The sequence below is a fragment of the Schistocerca piceifrons genome, chromosome X (assembly GCF_021461385.2).
Source record: "Schistocerca piceifrons isolate TAMUIC-IGC-003096 chromosome X, iqSchPice1.1, whole genome shotgun sequence".
Classification (NCBI taxonomy): Eukaryota; Metazoa; Arthropoda; class Insecta; order Orthoptera; family Acrididae; genus Schistocerca; species Schistocerca piceifrons.
In genome coordinates, this window is record NC_060149.1 from 56,594,358 (window position 1) to 56,618,745 (window position 24,388).

The following is a 24,388-nucleotide window of genomic DNA, read 5'->3' on the forward strand; positions in this document are numbered from 1 at the left end:
GTATGCGCCAAAGCAATGTCTACGACTACGACAGCATACGCTAATTCATACTTAATTACAGTGGAATACAGCAAGACAAAATCGTCAAGCCGTGCGGAGTAGCAGCGTGGTTTGAGGCACGTTGCCACGGTCCGCGCGGCTCCCCCATCGGAGGTTCGAGTCCTCCCTCGGCTCCCTCAAGAATTAGAGTGTGTGTTGTCCTTAGAGTAAGATAGTTTAAGTTAGATTAAGTAGTGTGTAAGCCTAGGGAGTCCGCTGCTCGTGGTCTCGCGGTAGCGTTCTCGCTTCCCGGGTTCGATTCCCGGCTTGGTCAAGGATTTTTCCTGCCTCGAGATGACTGGGTGTTGTGTCGTCTTCATCATCATCATTCATCCCCATTACGGTCGGAGGAAGGCAATGGCAAACCACCTCCGCTAGGACCTTGCCTAGTACGGCAGTGCGGGTCTCCCGAATCGTTCCCCTACGCTCCATCACGGAGTATGGGACTTCATCATCATCATCAAGCCTAGGGACCGATGACCTCAGCAGATTGGTCATACAGGAACTTACCATAAATTTCCAAAAAATCGTCAACTCACCGTAAGGAATCTACATGAACAAAGAATCCACTTTTGTGTGTGCGGAACCTGCTTCATTGTTAGAGACGACGTTACGTTTTCCAGTATATACATTCAGTTTTTAAAAAATATTGTGTTGTTACTTCAAATAATGCTGTTAGAGAGATATTCAGAAGCATAAAATTAACAGAAAATGAATTGCAGACTAAGGCCAACCGAGTAAGTGGGAAGATTGTGCCCTTCTGGTGAAAAGTAGACAGTTCACTATAATGTACTTTTATCCTGCAGGGCACGAAGTTCGAAAGCAATTTACGGGAGTTACGGTGTTAACACCGACCTATTTAGTCCTCGGTGCGAAAATAAAAATAGACGCCCCCGCAACTAGATCAATACGACAGACAGGTTGCACCGCGGCCGTCAATCGTGTTTATTTATGTTACGGACGATGGGTATCGAACTCTCGGAGCACATAAGCAGCGCTGAATCCGCTTCGGGCAATCGCTTAAAAACCGGCGCGCTTAATGGCTGTTTTGCTGAAGCAGAAATTTGCCGAGTAGGCTGCTGTATATTCCTGGGGCACGTTATGAGCGGATAAATAGTTGGCCTGGCACAAGTTGCTTCCCAGTTGCGCCGGCCTGCATGCGGTAATTAGTCCTAACGACTTCGTCACTAAGCAATGTGCGGCCGCTACATACAAATTACGACTTATCGATTAACAAAACTCTTGTCATATGGCACAGGTTCTCGTAAGAAACTTATGCTTCCTTTTCGTTGTGGATGGCTATAGAATCTAACTACGTGATGTGACTTTCCTCCCACATTGTATTTCTCCTTCTTTTTATTTTTATCACAAAATGAAGTCAATTTTGTCTCTGCCAGTAACGTTACGTCAATATACACATCTGTTGTTCATGTTTTCCTTCGTGATGTTTCGCTATTCACCACTATGAGTTTCAGCCACTTTCACCAATCTTCTAGTTTTAACAGTCTGACATTGTAATCCTTGAACAACTCGTCAGCGGTTCTGTTAAATTTCTTAGTGACATTCAAAGCATTGTCGTAGATAAAGGTGAGCAATAAGGTATTTTTGCGCGTATTGTTACTGACTATCATTACAAATACTATGGCAACTATTTCTCACAAGTCACCGATTTTTAGTATTCAAACATTGTTTCTTTCTAATAATTCAGGTATGACATCTTGTTTTCACTATAGATTCTGACAACATTGAGAGAAAAAGTAAATACTGTAGAGAAAATGTGCCCAAAATAAGCATTATTTAGTAGATAACGATATTCGTACCTTCCATGGTTCTTGACACAATGACCTCAAAACAACAACCACGATATGAGAATGTGAGACTGGCGCACAAATAATTGGCAAAATCGTAGACGTAACAGACATAGCTTTTCCTCCGCTAGATAATACACCGCAATACAGGCAAGTTTTTTAACTTAATCTAACATATTGATGCGAAATTTGGTGATCCGGTTGTGTATTCCGCCTTCTGAGCTTCCCTTTCTCGATAAGTTACAAGATAAACAGTCATAAACTACCAACTTTCGATCTGGCTACCTCTGGACCGAACACTAAAAGTAACTAGCATTCCCATGTAACATAAGCAAAACATGAAAAGAAGAGAAACTCATTTAGAAAGTATTATGGACATCTCTTGAGCATAAATGCGAGTTACAGTCATATTAAACGAAGGTAGTTTAAAGCTTAGCGGCGTCACACCGATGACGAGTTCAGAATAAGCTCGGATCTGACTGGCATATTACCGTGATGTCAGCGAAGGAACCCTCTGATATTCACCTTCTGTGATTTAAGGGAACCTTTGAAACTGTATGACGCGACATCCGGAGGGGCATTTGAACTCCGAGTCTCCCGAACGCAAGGTCAATGCTTTAATGTACATTACAACTCTGTAACGTACGAGTTGTTCAAGTTATTTCCATTTGATGTAATTTACGTATGCATCAATCTCTCCCTGTCAATGAATAAACACGACGTGGTTATACGGTCAGTATCATAAACAGCTGCCGTCGACATGCCACAAAAGTCAATGTGCCCGCAGCAAATGTGCAGAAGAAAATTCTGCTAACGTCTATAGCGAAACCCGAACACGTATCACCGAAGTACTTTTTCACTATCCTTGGCAAACACATCCACACTCAATAACTAGATTACCTTTATTACAATAATGCGCAGTCATTTGAAAACCAGACAGATAGAAGAAAGTAAGGAAACTGTTTCCTATTTCAAAGCAATTATTATAGCTGTTACTACATTTATAGCACTGTGAGGCAAGGCGGTCAATGCCTTCGTCGAAAAATGTCTGCGGTTACCGAAGGAACCATGATCGTAACGAGGCGTGAATCTCTCGTCCGAAGCAAATCTACAACGGGGAATCTCTTTCTTTTGGCACAAAAAATACGGAAATTGCACGGGGAGAGGTCGGGACTGCTGGGAGGATGTGCAAGGGCTTCCCAACGAATCTTCTGCAGCGGAGTCAAATAACCTTCGCAGTTTGTGAGCTGGTATTATCCTGCAACAGAATGATTCCGTCCGTCAACGTTGCTGCGCGGCTGGACTTGATGAAACGTATTTGATAAATGTCCACCTACAATTGTGCGTCAGTTTTTTGGCCATTTGTTTCGTTTTCATTTGACTGTCCCTTATATATTTCCAGAGCCTTAAATGGCCTTAGATTGTAATACACAGAGCTAAGGTGGGAATTCGTCAGACTGTCAGATAATTTGCCATTGAGGCGCAAGGGAAGGGAAGAAAACCTATAACTAAACGTCTCAGAAGAAACATTATTCTCCGAGGAGGCAGTAAGTAAACATTCAGAGCAGCTGAAACATTCCCCGTTACTTGCTTTCATCAGGAGATCAGCATACAAGGAATTAAAAATACATTTCGTGTGCTGCCTCATGTAAAATGAAAACATTAAACGGCGGTCAACGGTACGACAACCACACTAAGATAACTTGTTTACACAGGTAATACAACATTTTGTTTGAGAGGAATAAGGATTAATCGGTGAATGCAGAATGGATAAACTATAAGCATTGTTCAGTCTGCTTTACAGCAAAGTCCACTCACTTTTAAGTTGCTAATTATTAGCTAACCTAGAATTTGGCTGTTATGCTCGAACTATAAATATCCCCTTAGGAAAATACACTTAAGGCGTTTTCCGGTCACGAGGTTTCAACAAATCATTCTTTTTGTTTTAAATATTTTGATTCCTTATACTCTTACGAAAATATGATGAAAAGGATTTTTTCGGGAAATTATTCTTCATACCTAAAAATTACCATTCAATGGAAGCGTACAAAGGTTCACTCCATACGCTCACAGATGTGACTCCGGTCGACATCTATTTCCCTGTAAAGATATTGTACCATTCTGCGGTGAAGACAATATCGATATTGGTGTTGTACTTGCCCACCAGTTGTCTCAAGTGTATGCTTTCGGCAAAAGTGAGACGAAATAAATGTTTATGACGACACTTTATCGCAGGTGGTGTACGAATGACAATCCGCTGAAAGATTACTGTTCTGAAATTTCGCGTGAATGGAAGTAAGCTGTGATGAAAGGGCGACTGGATATGTTCGATCATAAGCCATCACTGAAGAGTGGAGTTATTGAAGCTATTGCTGTCGTGTGAAAACATCTCACTGACGACAATTTTACGGAGAGATGCCTTGGAGCATATACGTGGAACAACAATGCACTCAATTCATTATTTGGACCTTTGTTTTCGAGCGCAAAAGGCACCAAATTGCTAACAATCAGGTATGCGTCAATTTAACGACGGATTTAAGGATGTCTTGCATAATATGAAAGTCATGGGAATCGTTATCGGCAGCAAGGCTTGCTCATTCCCCACGAGAAGAGAAGAGAAACGCCTAAAGCGTTCGGACCGGCGCTCGTTCCAGAGCAACGCTGAGGCATAAACTCGGCTAGAGACGTTTCTTCTTTAGAAAATGAGATATTCGAAGGCGGGGAAGTTTTGCTGTATGGTCCAAGAATAGCATATTAATGGTATGTTGAAAAATTTTAAAGTTATATACACAAAAGTCGAACTCAAAAAAATAAAATTCGTATTTCTCTAGACAACGTTTTGTAAACTGGTTGCTCATGACATACAAAAATAGCTGCTCACTACAATTCGATACCGTGTTGGATCTAATAAAACAGACACTTGTAATTTTGGCATTAACCTCAAGAAATATTACATTTCTCATCATGTTCGTTATTTATTTGCATTTAGACGCAATACAAGGTAAGTTTTCAAGTTGCCGCCATTTTAAAATGCACATCAGAAAATTTGATTTTCGAGGTTCACGCCGTAGGGGATTAAATTCTAGTAATGAACATATGTTTGATACTGATCGCAGACCTATATTTCACCCTCAATCGTGCGAACCGCTTACTTCAATAGTCCCTGCAGAGGTATTTTGACACAGATTTTGTGCTACATAGATTCATCAATTTAACGGGCGAAAAAATTTTACGTAGCATTTAGGATATGTTTTTTTAATAAATATTTGTACGAAGAAATTACCTTTTGCAGCAAAAATGTTGAACGTGAATATAAAATAAGGCTCCAAGACCGGAACACCCCCTCGACTGTCCACTAAAATGTGTGAATATCGCTAAGAATTACATTATTGAGTATTCTCGCAGGGAACCGATAGTTCCCAATAATCTTTTATTTTGATAATAAATTTTATCATCAACGATTTGCTCATCCGTTCTCCATCTTCGTAGTTCATTATTGTCTCCATACCGTGAGATCTAGAAAAGTGGCATGCTGTGATAATTACAAACTCAATCGCCTTCTCACCGCTAACTTACACGTCAACTGTAGGCTACAAAGGCAGATAAATCTTTGTGTGAAGAAGTTGAAGATTACGACAACAATGATGTTGATTATTTGGTGTTAGAGCTCTCAATGACCAGTAAGTTAAAGGCTACATCAAGTGATATTCGTTTCGAAATGTAACGGGGCGTGCCTGCTAATTTTTTGTGAGGAAACCCTTGGAAGCTTCTTAAATAATGTAAGTTTCATTAACATTCTTCAAGTCTACTTATTTATTTCTCAACATAATCACTCTGGTGACGAACACATTTCCCCCAACGAGAGACCAGTTTGCTCATGCTATCGCTGTGGCATGTTCGACTTCGTTGACGGAGCAACAACCTAACTTCTGCTTGCACCGCTTCATCACTGTCTAAGTGAAGACCTCATCTAAATCTAAATATACATCTACATCTACACCTACAGGATTACTCTGCAATCAGCAATTAAGTGCCTGGTGAAGAGTTCATCGAACTAACTTTAAGCTACTTCTCTACTCACAAACAGCGAGCGGGAGAAATTTCATGAGAATAAAGAGCTAGTTCTGTTTCTCAAGAATGGTATTTTCTGAAACTATATTGGCTACTTGTCAATAAATCGTTTTCTTCGACGCAATTGATAATGTTCGAGCACAGTATACATTCCAAAATCCTACTGCAAATCGACGTTAGTGATATGGAAGTAGTAAATGGGTACACTGAGCGCACTGGGGTGTTTTAATGCATAACTTTTTTACGAATTAATTAAATTAATTATATTATATTAAATTACATTATATTAAAGTCTTTATAATTATAATAAATATAATATAATATAACGTAATACAAAAAAATGTTATGCATTAAAAACACGCCAAGTGTTCTCAATGTATATAAAAATCTAAGCCAGTTGTGAGCGCACTTTAGTGAAATAAAGGTTTAGTTGAAAATGATGAGTTCTTTCAGCGTACTATAAAATTTAAAAATAATTTGGGACACAAAATTATACAAAATTTCAGCAAATCCGTTCAGCGCCTTTTGAAAGGAAACCCAGCGGTTTTTTTTTCTGGTGGTACTCTCTTTATTTCATTTCACCCCACCGGGTTTTTTGCTGAACGTCATTGTTGGGCTGCAACTTGGATGCTGACAACCCACCTTCTCCTGCGTCTTGCTTAGTTACAGACTGGCATGTACACAGAAGAGCTGTTGACAGCTGATGTTCTTCTTCTTCCATATGTGTTCGAGCAGTTGAGGATGATAGCAAATAACAATAGGATTGTCTGGGCGAACCATTCCAATCGCTATTCAACTGTGTCCAGCAGGAGAAGGAAATAACGTTCACAAATCGTATATATAGTTCGTATTTGAGGAATGGAGTTGATTCAAGAACAAAAATGAAATATCTCTTAGCAGTTTCCTGAACCATCTCCAGCTGCTTAGGCCATCCAAGGAACTGTTGCTTGATAGCACGGCGCGAACTTTTGCCATGCTGGACAGCAATAAAAAATTCAGTCAGTGGCGAGCCGCTCTAGAAACAGGAGCTATGCAGTATTTCCCGCGTGCTGGCCTACTGAGTAGATAAATTTTAGTTCATTTCTGAGCCAAATTTCAACCGATTTAAAAATTCAAAATGCTAACATAATCTACATGAAAAGTGATGCTCAGAAAAATAACAATGAATGAAAATGAACACATTTTTTCACTTTAAAACTTCTCAGTTGATGTTCTGTTTTAAGAATCCCACGTCATTTTCTTCTTACTGTACATGACTATTTAGAGAAGTGTTTATGTTGGTACATTATCATTAAATGTACCCATCCGTTTTACTGTTGTCTTTTGTCTTGAAACATGTCATGGTAACCACATACACAGGAAAATTTTTATGAAACTTTAAGAAATTAAAGAGACCTTTGGAGATAAGAGATGGCGTCCTCTTGGGTAAAATATTCCGGAGGTAAAATAGTCCCCCATTCGGATCTCCGGGCGGGGACTACTCAAGAGGATGTCGTTATCAGGAGAAAGAAAACTGGCGTTCTACGGATCGGAGCGTGGAATGTCAGATCCCTTAATCGGGCAGTAGGTTAGAAAATTTAAAAAGGGAAATGGATAGGTTAAAGTTAGATATAGTGGGAAATAGTGAAGTTCGGTGGCAGGAGGAACAAGACTTCTAGTCAGGTGACTACAGGGTTATAAACACGAAGTCAAATAGGGGTAATGCAGGAGTAGGTTTAATAATGAATAGGAAAATAGGAATGCGGGTAAGCTACTACAAACAGTATAGTGAACGCATTATTGTGGCCAAGATAGACACGAAGCCTATGCCTATTACAGTAGTACAAGTTTATATGCCAACTAGCTCTGCAGATGACGAAGAAATTGAAGAAATGTATGATGAAATAAAAGAAATTATTCATATAGTGAAGGGAGACGAAAATTTAATAGTCATGGGTGACTGGAATTCGAGTGTAGGAAAAGGGAGAGAAGGAAACATAGTAGGTGAATATGGATTGGGGGACAGAAATGAAAGAGGAAGCCGCCTGGTAGAATTTTGCACAGAGCACAACATAATCATAACTAACACTTGGTTTAAGAATCATGAAAGAAGGTTGTATACATGGAAGAACCCTGGAGATACTAAAAGGTATCAGATAGATTATATAATGGTAAGACAGAGATTTAGGAACCAGGTTTTAAATTGTAAGACATTTCCAGGGGCAGATATGGACTCTGACCACAATCTATTGGTTATGACCTGTAGATTAAAAATGAAGAAACTGCAAAAAGGTGGGAATTTAAGGAGATGGGACCTGGATAAACTGAAAGAACCAGAGGTTGTACAGAGTTTCAGGGAGAGCATAAGGGAACAATTGACTGGAATGGGGGAAAGAAATACAGTAGAAGAATGGGTAGCTTTGAGGGATGAAGTAGTGAAGGCAGCAGAGGATCAAGTAGGTAAAAAGACGAGGGCTAGTAGAAATCCTTGGGTAACAGAAGAAATATTGAATTTAATTGATGAAAGGAGAAAATATAAAAATGCAGTAAATGAAGCAGGCAAAAAGGAGTACAAACGTCTCAAAAATGAGGTCGACAGGAAGTGCAAAATGGCTAAGCAGCGATGGCTAGAGGACAAATGTAAGGATGTAGAGGCTTATCTCACTGGGGGTAAGATAGATAATGCCTACAGGAAAATTAAAGAGACCTTTGGAGATAAGAGATCCACTTGTATGAACATCAAGAGCTTAGATGGAAACCCAGTTCTAAGCAAAGAAGGGAAAGCAGAAAGGTGGAAGGAGTGTATAGAGGGTCTATACAAGGGCGATGCACTTGAGGACAATATTATGGAAATGGAAGAGGATGTAGATGAAGATGAAATGGGAGATACGATACTGCGTGAAGTGTTTGACACAGCACTGAAAGACCTGAGTCGAAACAAGGCCCCCGGAGTAGACAACATTCCATTGGAACTACTGACGGCCTTGGGAGAGCCAGTCATGACAAAACTCTACCATCTGGTGAGCAAGATGTATGAAACAGGCGAAATACCCTCAGACTTCAAGAAGAATATAATAATTCCAATCCCAAAGAAAGCAGGTGTTGACAGATGTGAAAATTACCGAACAATCAGTTTAATAAGTCACAGCTGCAAAATACTAACTCGAATTATTTACAGACGAATGGAAAAACTAGTAGAATCCGACCTTGGGGAAGATCAGTTTGGATTCCGCAGAAATACTGGAACACGTGAGGCAATACTGACCTTACGACTTATCTTAGAAGAAAGATTAAGGAAAGGCAAACCTACGTTTCTAGCATTTGTAGACTTAGAGAAGGCTTTTGACAATGTTGACTGGAATACTCTCTTTCAAATTCTAAAGGTGGCAGGGGTAAAATACAGGGAGCGAAAGGCTATTTACAATTTGTACTGAAACCAGATGGCAGTTATAAGAGTCGAGGGACAAGAAAGGGAAGCAGTGGTTGGGAAGGGAGTAAGACAGGGTTGTAGCCTCTCCCCAATGTTATTCAATCTGTATATTGAGCAAGCAGTAAAGGAAACAAAAGAAAAATTCGGAGTAGGTATTAAAATCCATGGAGAAGAAATAAAAACTTTGAGGTTCGCCGATGACATTGTAATTCTGTCAGAGACAGCAAAGGACTTGGAAGAGCAGTTGAACGGAATGGATGGTGTCTTGAAGGGAGGATATAAGATGAACATCAACAAAAGCAAAACGAGGATAATGGAATGTAGTCGAATCAAGACGGGTGATGCTGAGGGTATTAGATTAGGAAATGAGACACTTCAAGTAGTAAAGGAGTTTTGCTATTTGGGGAGCAAAATAACTGATGATGGTCGATGTAGAGAGGATATAAAATGTAGACTGGCAATGGCAAGGAAAGCGCTTCTGAAGAAGAGAAATTTGTTAACATCGAGTGTAGATTTAAGTGTCAGGAAGTCATTTCTGAAAGTATTTGTATGGAGTGTAGCCATGTATGGAAGTGAAACATGGACGGTAATTAGTTTGGACAAAAAGAGAATAGAAGCTTTCGAAATGTGGTGCTACAGAAGAATGCTGAAGATTAGATGGGTAGATCACATAACTAATGAGGAAGTATTGAATAGGATTGGGGAGAGGAGAAGTTTGTGGCACAACTTGACCAGAAGAAGGGATCGGTTGGTAGGAGATGTTCTGAGGCATCAAGGGATCACAAATTTAGTATTGGAGGGCAGCATGGAGGGTAAAAATCGTAGGGGGAGACCAAGAGATGAATACACTAAGCAGATTCAGAAGGATGTAGGTTGCAGTAGGTACTGGGAGATGAAGAAGCTTGCACAGGATAGAGTAGCATGGAGAGCTGCATCAAACCAGTCTCAGGACTGAAGACCACAACAACAACAACAAGGTTTATATAAACATCTCCTTTCAGTTGAGTAACTTGTTTAAAATCGATAAAAGCATCAGAAGTTTTCAAATAATTATCTGGTGGTTCTAAATGTCATGCTACTAGAAGAAATACTTGGTTTCTTTCGTTTTTCAAATATAGATTACGTAGCTTTATATGATCAAACAGTGATGAATCATCCAATAGGTTTGTTATTGAGTTAGTTTGAAACACGATAAAAATTAAATAAGGCATGTCACATTCCAATGTGTCATAGCAGTATGTGAGCTGTAGCCTTAAATTTTTCCTCCCACTTAATCCTGCTACGTCAACTGTCTGTAATTCATAGAAAGATATTGGAATTTTAGGATTTTTCAGTACATTTTCTCATTGTTCAAGCTCATAATTTGGTTTATATTGAAGAGTAGGTACACGAACATCCATAGATTCTCCCTACAATTTTACCTTATGTTGGAAGTGTGCCAGTAAGTTCAACTACAGCATTATCGTAGTCAAGCTATCTAAGAAGAGCATCTCCAGCACTGGAACTACAAGTATAAGTTACAGTAGACCCCTTCCCATAATATTTCTTTATAGTCCCAAAGGAAATCACAAAGCATATTCAGTGGATAAAGTACTTAATTTTCCTTTATCTTTACTTTACCATTATTAAATATATGTCTTTCCAAACTTATTTTATCATTAAGAGATGAAGTCAAATACAACAACACTAAAGATGAAACAAAAGGATGCTCAATTCTAGATACAGTTCTAATTCATTTCTGTATGGCTACAAAATCATATAGCTTTGCCAAATAATTATTAATTGTTCTTTTATTAGATTTTATTACATTTTCCATTATAAGTTGGATAATCTGCACCATCAGCTCCAAAATCTGAAGCTCATGTACAACTGAGCATGATTAGGATCAAGCCACGCATCTCACACATTTATCTACATCCACTTCTGCATCTACATGGTTACTACGCAATTCACACTTAAGGGCCTGGCAGAGGGTTCATCGAACCATTTTCATACTACTTCTCTACCATTCCACTCTCTAATGGCAGGTGAGAAAAAGGAACACTTAAATCTTTCCGTTAGAGTTCCGATTTCACGTATTTTATTATGATGATCATTTCTCCCTAGGTACGTGGGTGTCAACAAAATGTTTTCGCATTCGGAAGAGAATGTAGGTGATTGAAATTTCGTAATTAGATCTCGCTTCAAGAACACCGCCTTTGTTTCATTGACTGCCACCCCAACTCGCGTTGAAGCGGCAGTTACCACATTTCGCACCATACAGATATTCTCTATAGATCATTTTGTAATTGGAATTGATCGTCTGATGATTTTACTGTACGGTAAATTACAGTGTCATCTGCAAACAATCTAAGGGGGCCTGTTCAGATTATCTCCTAGATCATTTACATAAATCAGGAACAGCAGAGGGCCAATGGCACTAACTTTCGGATCGAACGCCAGATATCACTTTTGTTCTACTCGATGATTTACCGTCTATCACTACGAACTGTGACCTCTCTGAGAGGAAATCACGAATCCAATCACACAACTGAGACGACACTCCATACGCACACGATTTGATTAATAGTCGCTTGTGAGGAACGGTATCAAAAGCCTTCTGGAAATCTAGGGATATGGAATCGATCTGAGATCCCTTGTCGACAGCAATCATTACTTCATGGGAATAAGGACCTAGCTCTGTTTCATGAAAACGATATTATCTGAATCCGTGTTGGTTATGTTTCAATCCGTCTTTTCTTCAAGGTGATTCATAACGTTCGAGTACAGCATATGCTCCAAAATCCCACTACAAATTGAGGTCAGTGATATACACTCATGGAAATTGAAATAAGAACACCGTGAATTCATTGTCCCAGGAAGGGGAAACTTTATTGACACATTCCTGGGGTCAGATACATCACATGATCACACTGACAGAACCACAGGCACATAGACACAGGCAACAGAGCATGCACAATGTCGGCACTAGTACAGTGTATATCCACCTTTCGCAGCAATGCAGGCTGCTATTCTCCCATGGAGACGATCGTAGAGATGCTGGATGTAGTCCTGTGGAACGGCTTGCCATGCCATTTCCACCTGGCGCCTCAGTTGGACCAGCGTTCGTGCTGGACGTGCAGACCGCGTGAGACGACGCTTCATCCAGTCCCAAACATGCTCAATGGGGGACAGATCCGGAGATCTTGCTGGCCAGGGTAGTTGACTTACACCTTCTAGAGCACGTTGGGTGGCACGGGATACATGCGGACGTGCATTGTCCTGTTGGAACAGCAAGTTCCCTTGCCGGTCTAGGAATGGTAGAACGATGGGTTCGATGACGGTTTGGATGTACAGTGTCCCCTCGACGATCACCAGTGGTGTACGGCCAGTGTAGGAGATCGCTCCCCACACCATGATGCCAGGTGTTGGCCCTGTGTACCTCGGTCGTATGCAGTCCTGATTGTGGCGCTCACCTGCACGGCGCCAAACACGCATACGACCATCATTGGCACCAAGGCAGAAGCGACTCTCATCGCTGAAGACGACACGTCTCCATTCGTCCCTCCATTCACGCCTGTCGCGACACCACTGGAGGCGGGCTGCACGATGTTGGGGCGTGGGGGGAAGACGGCCTAACGGTGTGCGGGACCGTAGCCCAGCTTCATGGAGATGGTTGCGAATGGTCCTCGCCGATACCCCAGGAGCAACAGTGTCCCTAATTTGCTGGGAAGTGGCGGTGCGGTCCCCTACGGCACTGCGTAGGATCCTACGGTCTTGGCGTGCATCCGTGCGTCGCTGCAGTCCGGCCCCAGGTCGACGGGCACGTGCACCTTCCGCCGACCACTGGCGACAACATCGATGTACTGTGGAGACCTCACGCTACGTGTTGAGAAATTCGGTGGTACGTCCACCTGGCCTCCCGCATGCCCACTATACGCCCTCGCTCAAAGTCCGTCAACTGCACATACGGTTCACGTCCACACTGTCGCGGCATGCTACCTGTGTTGACGACTGCGATGGAGCTCCGTATGCCACGGCAAACTGGCGGACACTGACGGCGGCGGTGCACAAATGCTGCGCAGCTAGCGCCATTCGACGGCCAACACCGCGGTTCCTGATGTGTCCGCTGTGCCGTGCGTGTGATCATTGCTTGTACAGCCCTCTCGCAGTGTCCGGAACAAGTATGGTGGGTCTGACACACCGGTGTCAATGTGTTCTTTTTTCCATTTCCAGGAGTGTAGGTCTGTAATTCAATGGGTTACTCCTATTTCCTTTCTTGAATATTGGTGTGACCCGCGCCACTTTCCAGCCTTTAGAACAGACCATTCGTCAAGTGAGCGGTTGTATATGATTGCTAAGAAAGGCGCTGTTGTGTCTGCATATTCTGAAAGGAACCTGATTGGTATAACATCAGGACCGGAAAACTTGCCTTTCTTAAGTGATTTGAGTTGTTTCGCAACACCTAAGGTATCTACCTTTATGTCACTCATGCTAGCAGCTGTTCTGGTTTCGAATTCTGAGATACTTACTTCGTCTTCTTTAGTGAAGGAATTACGGAAAACTGTATTTAGTAACTGCGCTTTAGTGGCACCATCATCGGTAACATTTCCAACACTATCGTGCAGTGACGGTATTGACTGTTTTTTTTTTTTTTTTGCCATTGGTGTACTTTACATACGACCAGAATCTCTTTGGGTTTTCTACCATATTTTGAGACATGCTTCATTGTGGAAACTATTAAAGGCATCTCGCATTGATGTCTGCACTAAATTTCGAGCTTCCGTGAAACAGCCAGTTTTGGGGACTTTGGTTTCTTCTGAATTTGGCATGCTTTTTTCGTTGCTTGTGCAACAGTGTTCTGACGTGTTTTGTGTATCATGGTGGATCAGTCCCATCTCTTATTATCTTGTCCAGTATGAATCTATCTATTGCTGTCAATACCGTATCTCTGAATTTGAGTCATATCTGGTCTACACATACATAATTAGCTTGGAAAGAATGAAGACTCTCTCTTAGGAAGGCATGAAGCGAATTTTTATCTGCTGTTTAAATAGATATATTTTGCGTTTATTTTTAATGGTTTTGTGTCTCGCTACAGTGACCTTGTGTTCACTAATCCCTGTATCCGTTATGACGCTCTCTATTAGATCAGGATTATTTGTGGGTAAGAGGTCAAGTGTGTTATCGCAACCATTTACAATTCGTGTGGGCTCATGAACTAATTATTCCAAGTAATTCTCAGAGAAAGCACTTAGTACAATTTCGGAAGATGTTTTCTGTCTTCCACTGGCTCTGAACATGTATTTTCGCCAACAAATCGAGGGTAAATTGAAGTCTTCACCAATTATAACTGTATGAGTGGGGTACTTATTTGTGATGAGATTCAAGTTTTCCTAGAACCTTTCAGCTATTATATCATCTGAGAGGGGGCTCGGTAGAAGGAGCCAATTATTATTTTGGTATGGCTGTTGAGCACAACCTCTACCCATAGTAATTTGCAGGAACTATCTATTTCGACTCCACTACAAGTTAAACTACTATCAACAGACACAAACACACCACCACCTACTGTATTTAACCTATCCTTTGTGAAATGGTTTGCACCTCTGTAAAAATTTCAGCAGACAGTTCTCCATTTTGTTCATTATTTATTAAAGATATAAATATATTAAAGCATTTCTAAAATAACAGTTACAGTAGCACCACTGAAGTCAATCACATTATTATTTCCACCAGTTACTGTCATTTTTAATTCCTGTATAGTATTAAAAACTGGAATATGTACAGGATATTGTTTTTCAAGAATTACTGGACGACCAATTTTACCATTAGGTTTGAATGAAGTAATACTATTAGTTTCTCAATGAAAATGATCAGTACGCTTCACGTACATTCATTCAGTTACATTAAAATCTATGTTGATTAACTTGAATGAATAAATTTAGTAACATCATGAGCAATTGACTTTTCATTAGCTTCAATAGCTGGACCACTAAATCCTAGCACACTTCCAATACTACATTCTACGTCCACAAATAATTTAACACCTCTCTCAATAATAAATCTATTTAAAGTTTAAACTGTTGTAATGTGTAAAGTAGGATTTTTGAATGATTAACTTTTTTCAAGATTTTCAAACCATATTGGCCACCAGGAATTTCTGTTGTTTCTCAATCACAATATAATTTATTAGTTTTTGCACAAAATTTGGAGTGCGACTGTTGTAAAAGAACCAACCAGTGCAACACTGCTGTAACTTTCTTGTATAGGTACAGCCAATCGTTTTTTGAGAACAGATGGCTTATGTACAACCCATTTGAAGTAGGTGGCTCATTAAATATTAACAAAATTTTATTTGATTAAATGAAAACACATTGGGAACCAAAACAATGAATTCTGTACAGGAAATAAAAAAAATAAACACAGTAAGCTTTCACCTAATTCTACTCAATGTGCTATAATGGGCTCAAGTGGCTGTGGAATAACAACATTAATAATTGACAATTACATTCTAGCTCCAGGATGGCTAAACTGGAATAAAATAAACCACTTGCAAGTACATTTCAAACGTTTAGATCAACCAAAATATCAAGAACTTATAAAAATATTTAAAGCAGTTGCAGATAAAAATAATAAGAGTACTACATTTATTGCAAACAATGATGAAATTACACCACTAGATCAATGCCAAGACAATTCACTTGCAGTATTCAATGATTTCATTCCTGAAAACCAGGATCTACTTAGTGAATAGTTGACTAGAGGAACACATAAAGAATGTATTGCTTTTATTTATCTCAGAGATATTAAAAATAGCAAAACAATTAGTAAGCGATTATTTAAATTTTTTAAATATATTAGACAAGGTGATACAAATTTAAATCACATCAAGCATGAGTTTGTCAGTGGTGATTTAAAATTTGATGATTTTAAATAAATTTGTAGTAAATTTTGGAGTGATGAAATTGATTCTTTTTTACAGTAGATATGACAGGGAAACTTAATGAAGGGGAAAAAGGCACCATATAATAGATTTCCTTAGTAAATGAGTTCTCTAAGAAATGATATTGCATATCTATTAGAAAACCATGCTGATTGTATTTTACATGGATATGCAAATGAATTTAAAGATACTCTTGACTATATCATAGAATATAAAAAATAAGAATTTAGGCAACATTATACCAATTGTTCATAGACTACTGAAGAAGCTAAATGGGGGCCACATATATGTGATTGCTATGTATCTCGGTAAATGAAAATGCAGAGTGCATTATCTTGTTATTTTTTATAAATCAATACATTAAAAATAAATTACATAATGGTCTTTATCTTCAGTAAATTTGATGGAGATAAATTAATAGTTGGTTTTATGATATATAAATGTATAAATTCTTCATAAGTATATTTAGAGTCAAGTGACGATAAGAAACTAGGTGAAGACTTAAGAAAATGTACATATAAACCAACTGAATATATTCAGGAGACTGAATTTAGAGATTTTATCGATAGATTAGCTGTTATTCATGGAAATAAAAACTATCATTCTCGAAAAGGGGGAATTATACACTTGTTAACAAATAAATTTAGTGATTTTACTATGAAAGATCCAAAAGGAGTCCCATATTTGACAAAATTTTTGAGTACTCTCCCACACACATTTTGGAAAATTGTAAAATATGGAAAAGGTTAAGAAAATATTTCAATTAACAAATTACCATTACAGATGCATCCCCATAGTTGTAAGTATTGTGCACCAGGAACAAGGCATAAATCCACAAGATGAAGTTTGCAAAAAACATGATATTGGGTACAGAGATAAAAAGATCTTCAAAAAAGACACAAAGCAGATAAAGAATTTCAGATAGCTGCAAAAGAAAGAATGCATGCTTCTTATGCTTCAATTGGAGAAAAAATAGCAGCAATTGTAGTTATAGGGATAATGTGTGGAAAGAGAAATTTAGTTATAAGTTTAGATGTTGATTTTAATGGTTGTGGACTATAAAAATATTTATCCATATAAAAATTTTTATCTATATAAATGTAAAACTTCAACAATGAACATACTTTACTACCTAGTGGTAAAACTAAAGCAAAACCAATTCAAATTAAATTCAGAAATGATCAGTTACATATTACTGATATTTGTTCAACTGATGGATAAAAAAAGAGATTAAAGCTGGTGGTAATTTGCTGATAGCATTAGGTATACCTGTTGTGAAAAAAATATCAAATACCTAACAAAAATCTAAGAAGATTCAGAATTTCTTCCTGTATTATTGGCAATGTTACCATATCTAGCAACAGCTGTTTCACAAGTTGGTGGGACAGAAGGTTTCGCAGAAGCAGCAATGGACGAGAAAAAAGGTGATACAGAATTAGAAAAAAGATATAATTTAGCAATGGAGAAAGAAAGAGGCACTGGACTAAAAATTGTGAAGAAATAATTTATATGTATCGTAATGCATTAAGTTATTGTAATATAGAGAAACTTGCTAAACAATTAAAAATCTAATATTTCATGGTGTTTTTATGACTGATGAATTACCTAATCATCCTAGAGAATATGAATCGGGAATAGTTAACTTAAATACATCTCATCATGTTGGCTCACAATGGATCTAATATTATAATACAGAAAAAAACGTGTTTGATGCATATTTTTAAGGAAGTGGCTAATTATCTTGGCTCAAGTGAGCTGCACTAACAAGGGGAGGCCGCCAATTGTGAAATTCAGATTCGATTCATACTGCACGTAATAAAAGCTCATGGTCAGAGGCGTAATGTGGCAAAGCACTAACATGCACTTCTCAGCCGTTGTCGAGAAAATCGACAGTTAAAAGAAACCGTTGCAGTGAAATACTCTCTACGATTAATAATTTTCAACAGCGTCGTGGCACAGCGGTAAGTGCTCGGGTACATAATCCGAAGGTCGCCGGATCGAATCTCGCGCCATGCAACCTTTTATTTTTAGTATTTGTTTTTTGTAATTCAAATGTGTGTATACACACGCACACACACACACACACACACACACACACACACACACACACACACACATATATATATCCCGGCAATCAGTTGCAACAATTATGCATATAATAAGTTGTTGAAAGTCGTTTGTTGTGGAAAAACTGGCGACTTCGAACATCATTATGTTTTCCGCAAACAAAGTTGTATTTCACAAATGTTATTAATTGCCTTCATAATGTTAACCATTTATAGTTAACGGAAGACGTAGAAACGATATTCCAAAACGAATACGTATAGCGTAAGTGAAACGTTCGAATTAGAATAGAAACCCCACGAACGCAAATATGCTGCGGCAGATATGAAATATAAACTCCATTACTCGCTCGTTACACTTGAAGGACAGATGTTGAATGGGCCGAAACGAGCCGCCGCATAACAGCGTAGTTGCCTGCTAACTTCGAAAGAAGGTAGATGCGGTCCCTAGCGCAACTTATAACATCGTCGAAAATCAGTGCGGACGTGAGTGCTTTGGTACACCCTGTTAAACAAACGGAGAAAAGGAGGCGGTACAATTGGAGAGCGATCCGCCTTCATCAACATGCATAAGCAATTCATTAATAGTTTATATATATATATATATATATATATATATATATATGTATGTGTATACATATTACAAAAAACTAATAATAAAAAATTTGTTTCATGGCGCGAGATTCGATCCGGCAACCTTCGGATTACAGACCCGAGCTCTTACCGCTGCGCCACGATGATGTTGAAAATTATTAATCGTAGAGAGATTTCACCACAGCGGTTTCTTTTAACTGTCGATTTTCTCGACAACGGCTGAGGAGTGCATCTTGGTGCTTTGCCACATTACACCTCTGGCCATGAGCTTTTATTACGCGCAGTATGAATCGAATCTGAATTTCACAACTGGTGGCCTCCCCTTGTAAGATAGACAACGAATAAAAAATTTTAATTAAATAATTTATGGCTTTTTTGACATCTATTTTGAATCTCATGTTGGATAATTTTGTTTAAAGAAATTTTGAATATAGGAAACTGACACTTGTGGAAATAAGATAAATAAGCACAGCATTGAAAAAATAAAGTGAAAAATCAAAATAAAGTCTGTGGAATTACAATCTTTAGAATCAAAAACAGAAAAATTCTTAACAAATTAGGTAATATTAATCCAAAAATAGATAACTTATTTAAACTTATTCTGATGGAATTAAAGAACATAAATTAAAATTTGTATTGCTTTTAAAATTGGAAGATCGGTAAATATAAAAGATCCTGCAAATCGTTATGGTGCATTTACTAAACAATACTTGGAAAAAGAATATGTTACAGAAACACACAAGACAAGTATTCTAAAACAACTTAGTAACTACGTCACTACAACAGTTTTCAAAAATCTAACTCCTAATATTCATGAGGAAATTATTAATGTCATTTCCCTTAGTATAGTTGCTTTATGGCAAGCTGATTGTGTAGAAATGGATTCTGGTAAAATGAAACAGATTTCAAAAACAAATAAAGGATATAAGTATTTATTAACTGTTATTGACTTTTTTTAACATGTGCTAGATCTGTTACAGTTAAAGATAAAACTAATATAATTATTTCAGGAACTTTGGAAAAAAATTTAAAGCAAAGATATCCCACAAATTTACAAACAGATAATAGTAAAAATTCTGTAGTAAGGATTTTCTATAACTTATGAAGAAATATAGTATTAAACACTATTCAGCTTTTGCTGAACTGAAATCATCTGTTGTAGAAAGATTTGATAGAATCCTTAAAGAAAAGATGTGAAGAAAATTAGCTCTCCAAAATAATTGTAAATGAACTCAGTTAGTTGAAAAATTTGTTGATGAATACAATGATACAAATCATTCAAGAATAAAAATTAAGCCAATATAAAGTTAATAAAAAATTACAAGCCAACCCCATTTGTATTTAATTATAATCCTAAATAGAAAGTTGGAGACAAGATTAGAATCCACTAACTTGAAGGAATGTTGTAAAAAAGTTATACAGCTAAATGGTCAATAGATATTTCTGAAATTGATGCGATCACATAAAAGTTAAAGGCGTTGGATGGAGAAAACATAACAGGAAATAATATCCTGATTCATATCTTGTTGAGAAAGTTTTATGAATGAAAGGAGATAAAGTGTAAGGTAAATGGTTGCAAAATGATAATTCACATAATAGTTAGGTTAGCATGGATAATGTTACTTTGTTTACAGTTTGATTTTAAAATGAAAGCTGTTGAAAATACATAAATATAATTTAAATTTTTTATCGTTATGACTTAGACCTAGTGTAGCAGTGGGCCCAGACATATTTTCATTAAAACTTAGGGGAAGTCATCCATCAGTTATTCTTCTTCAGTGGTTTTAAAATATTTGTACCTCTTTAAGGGGGGACGATTTGTCCTCCTTGACGAAAAAATTGTTTTATAAAAAGTGTTGTTTAGAAGTATGTCACTCACAATGAAAGACAAAATTAACAGTTTCATATATTCTATCCATATACTATCCTGATGATGAAGATATAGTCTCTACATTTATAAATCAGTTAACTAATGAGAATGTGAACCACTTGTACAATCTAAGTGGAAAAGAAATTTGAATTATTTATCAATACTTTAATAAACCACTGTTGGTTAATTTAAGTTATACATAAATTTTATTTTTACATTAATATTCTAGTGGTTATTTTTTCCATCTACAACTTAATTATTCTTCTTCACTCATTTTAAAATACTTTTACGTATTCTATGAATGGCATCCTAAATATTAAATTTTCTTCAGAATTAAAGTAAATAAATTTACACTTCAATTGCTCATCTATGAATTTCTACCTTTCAGATTTGTTATATCTATATCAATATGATAATTTTCACCACATTCAACTGCAGTTGTATATTTTTTGAAATTTAGGTCAATGGCAAGGAAAGCGTTTCTGAAGAAGAGAAATTTGTTACCATCGAGTATAGATTTAAGTGTCAGGAAGTCGTTTCTGAAAGTATTTGTATGGAGTGTAGCCATGTATGGAAGTGAAACGTGGATGATAAATAGTTTAGACAAGAAGAGAATAGAAGCTTTCGAAATGTAGTGCTACAGAAGAATGCTGAAGGTTAGATAGGTAGATCACATAACTAAGGAGGAGGTATTGAATAGAATTGAAGAGAAGAGAAACTTGTGGCACAACTTGACTAGAAGAAGGGATTGGTTGGTAGGTCATATTCTGAGGTATCAAGGGATCACCAATTTAGTACTGGAAGGCAGCGTGAAGGGTAAAAATCGTAGAGGGAGACCAAGAGATGAATACACTAAACAGATTCAGAAGGATGTAGGTTGCAGTAGGTACTGTGACATGAAGAAGCTTGCACAGGATAGAGTAGCAGGGACAGTTGTATCAAACCAGTCTCTAAACTGAAGACTACAACAACAACATATCAATCTTTGCAGTAGACAACTGCGTTTCAATTTTTTTTTCTTGAAGCAGATGACAATGATACCAATAAATTCTTGTTCCTTTGATCATGACATTAACTTTATTTTAAAATCAAAGTCCTCTATTAGCTTTCCTAATTCACTTTCTAAAGGAGCTGTTCTATGTCTTTCTGATAATTTAGTTAAGTGGCTTTTGTTAAGGAATACTGTATGAAGCTGTATATATTTAGATGATATTTTTTCAGTCCACTATAATGTTTCTTATCTTTAGCATAAAAATATTGATAAGTGCAGCCTTTCAGTAATGTAGTACCTTAGATACAGCTTTAGCTTTGAACCAATGATTATTATTTTAATCAGTAATTATTAACACCTGATTATTATTTTAATCAGTAATTATTAACACCTGCATGCCATTTTATGAAACTCTGTTGTTTACAACATCTAGAAATGACTCCATTTAATAGAAAAATATTTTACAAGATTTTTTTATAATTCTTTGGTTAAGAAAATGTTTATTATTCGAGGTATGTAAATGTTTAAATACCTAAAGTTATTCATAATAACAGTGAGCCCAATATATCTTTTTTTGGAAATACACAGTTTTATAGTTTTGTGATAAAAAAATGTTTTATAAATGAAGGCCTAAAAGCAAGGATATTAAAAGCTAGAGGAAAAGAATTAGGAATAGGAGATTATTCCAAACTTAGGAAACAACAACTTATTGTCTTATTAACAACACTCCAGAGACTGCATGCAATGTGGGGACTGCTTCTAAAATAAAGTAACAAAAAGCTAAAGCCACAGCAGTTGGCTTTAAAGTCTATTATACACTACTGAACTGATTTATTATAATTTTGAAATCTGTGTTTTGAGGAATTATATATATTATATTTATCAAAAGCTGGAACATATAGAAATAAAATTGTTGATTATATTAAATAGGATATCTGTGTAATAATAAACAATGAAATTATCTCAGGAGATTTTGCATTAACTAATGAGATCATGCAAGAATTACAAGGACTGGGAATTTATGTAAATACTAAACCATGATTCATCTGAAGATTTTGATACAGAAGTTAAAGTTAAAATTAATTGTCATAGTTAATCACAGACACAAAATATATTTGCAGATTTTATGAGAGGATTTCCAGACAAATTAGACTGGAGAGCAATGAAACATGCACATTGCTTTTATTGACTTTAAAAAAGCTTTTGACAGTGTCTATAGACAGCAACTTTGGGAAATAATGACGAATCGCAGATATCCAAAGCATCTAGTAAATGCAATTAAAAGTTTATATCATTACACAAATATCACTCTAGACCCCAATGGCAAAATAACTAATGAGGTACCAACTAACAAAGTGGTACGACAAGGCTGCTGCATCTCTCCAACTTTGTTCAACATCGATACTTTTCAACATCTACATTAATGAAATAATACATATATAGAAATCAGAATTTCAGAAAGGCATCTACCTAAATAGGAACATTCTTTTAAATAATTTACTATATGCTGATGATGCAGTGGTCCTAGCAGATAAAGAGGGTGACCTTCAGAAAGGAAGCTACTTGCTAAAACAAATAAGTGCAAAATTTAACATGGAAATACCAAAAGAAAAAAACTAAGAGAATGGCCTTCATGGGGAAAGAACCAATTAGAGCCAGAATAGTGATAGATCAGAAGTAAACCATTTCAATTAGCTCAGATGTGAAATTACAGATGGCTACAGCAGAGATATTGAAATTAAGCTTAGTAAATTCAGTCAGATATGTGCAACAATCAACAGCAACCTAAAAAACAAAACCATTAAAGACATTCAAATTAAATTTTACAAACCTGTTGCAGTTCCCACACTGCTCTATGGAAGTGAGACATGGGTGATTACCAAGAAGCAAGAAAGCCGCTTTCAGGCACAAGAAATGAAGTTCCCTAGAGGTGTTACAGGTTGCACAAGAGAAGACAGTCTAATAAAGATATTAGAGAAGAACTGCAAATCTTTAGCCTCAATGACAAAATTCGAGATTACAGAAGAAAATGGAATGAACATCTGCAAAGAAGGGACAGAGAGAGACTTCCCTTAATGGCAAAAAGTTATGGGAGAAGAGACAGAGGAAGGCCACGACAGAGGTGGGTACTGTAACAGGCAATTCATGCCTAATACCTGAAGAGAAGATCAAGATGAAGATGAAGAGCAATATCATTTCGAAACATAACTAATAGATTCATAAGAGAATTTCAGGATAAATTAGATTGTTCTTATATCTCTAGCAAACAAATATTATCAAATTATCTAAAAATTTTTTAAGAGAATTTAAAGATAAGTTAACTGGAAAATATTTTGAGCAGTCAAAAATTACGTAAATCAGTTATAGAAAAGTAATTAAACCTTGTTAAATATTATCTAGTGCAGAAGAAGACTGTTCTATATGCTTAACTGATCGAGGTTATCAAATTGTAAAAACTAAATGCCATTGTGTTTTTCATAATGAATGTATTTATAAATGGTTAAAGGATCCTGATCATTCTACTTGTCCAATGTATAGAAGTGATGTTACATAATTTATGCCGGACGAAGAGAGGACATATCATTAATCAATTTTTCTTTTCCATAGTTATCGAAAAC